A 581-nucleotide genomic window follows, 5' to 3' on the forward strand; every position below is an offset into this window, starting at 1 on the left:
CTTTCTGTATGCACACATGTAACCATTAAAACGGAGACATATGTTCAAATCAAAAAACAAAGCAAAAAAACCCCAACAAATATAGGTTGAACAAACAATAACGTCTTTGTAATCTTCCAAATGCTGGGCTTCATTTTAGCAATCTGCTGTTACATCCACTTTGTGTCTTGATAAAAATGAATAGAAATTATTTTTCCAACACAAATTACAGCTTTGTGGCCTTGTTGGTGGTATTTGCTCTTAGTTAGATGAAACCTACCTCCGGAAGGCTTAAGGTTGTTGCTCACAATGCTGATTCTTCTTGGTTTTTCCCACACTATGACTCCCTTGTTGCCGCTGTACTAAACCACAGATGAGCTCAAGTGACAGGTAGGCTAAGCTTTCTGGCAGGTACACCGTTGCCTAGCAATGCCAACAAACATACTGATACTGAGGGCAGCTGTTAATGCTACATCAAATTTGCTTGATGTTATTGATGCAATGACATAATAAGGGAGTTAATGAGTATTTATTTTAGCTTGAGTAATACATTTGTAAAGAATGGGTGTCCAAAGAGCGGTCCGGGGGCCATCTGCAGCCCG

The sequence above is a fragment of the Dunckerocampus dactyliophorus genome, chromosome 17 (assembly GCF_027744805.1).
Source record: "Dunckerocampus dactyliophorus isolate RoL2022-P2 chromosome 17, RoL_Ddac_1.1, whole genome shotgun sequence".
In the NCBI taxonomy this organism is placed as follows: Eukaryota; Metazoa; Chordata; class Actinopteri; order Syngnathiformes; family Syngnathidae; genus Dunckerocampus; species Dunckerocampus dactyliophorus.